This window comes from Mastomys coucha, chromosome X (assembly GCF_008632895.1).
Source record: "Mastomys coucha isolate ucsf_1 chromosome X, UCSF_Mcou_1, whole genome shotgun sequence".
Lineage (NCBI taxonomy): Eukaryota > Metazoa > Chordata > Mammalia > Rodentia > Muridae > Mastomys > Mastomys coucha.
Genome location: NC_045030.1, coordinates 83,383,308 through 83,383,758, shown reverse-complemented (window position 1 = coordinate 83,383,758; position 451 = coordinate 83,383,308).

The window sequence follows — 451 nt, the reverse complement described above, 5'->3', positions numbered from 1 at the left end:
TACTGATATCCACTTATTAGCAAGTACACACCATGCATGTCCTTTTAGGTCTGAGTTCTTTCACTCTGTATGATATTTTCTAGTTCCATTCATTTCCCTGCAAAACTCAGGATGTCCTCATTCTTAATAGCTGAGTAGTATGAACCACATTTTTGCTTCTATTCTTCTGTCATGAGACATCTGGGTTGTTTCCAACTTCTGGCTGTCACAAACAAGACCACTATCAACATAGTGGAAAATATGCCCCTATGGCCTGGTGGGGCATCTTTTGGGTAAATTTCCAAGAGTAGTATTGCTGGCTTATCAGGTAGATCTCTTTTCAATTTTCTGAGGAACCTCCAGACTGATTTCCAATTATTTAAGAGGTAACTGTCTAGAAAATCATCCATTTAACTATGATTTTCCAATTTTGTGAAGTATAGTCACTTGGTTATATCTGTCTCTTGGTTAG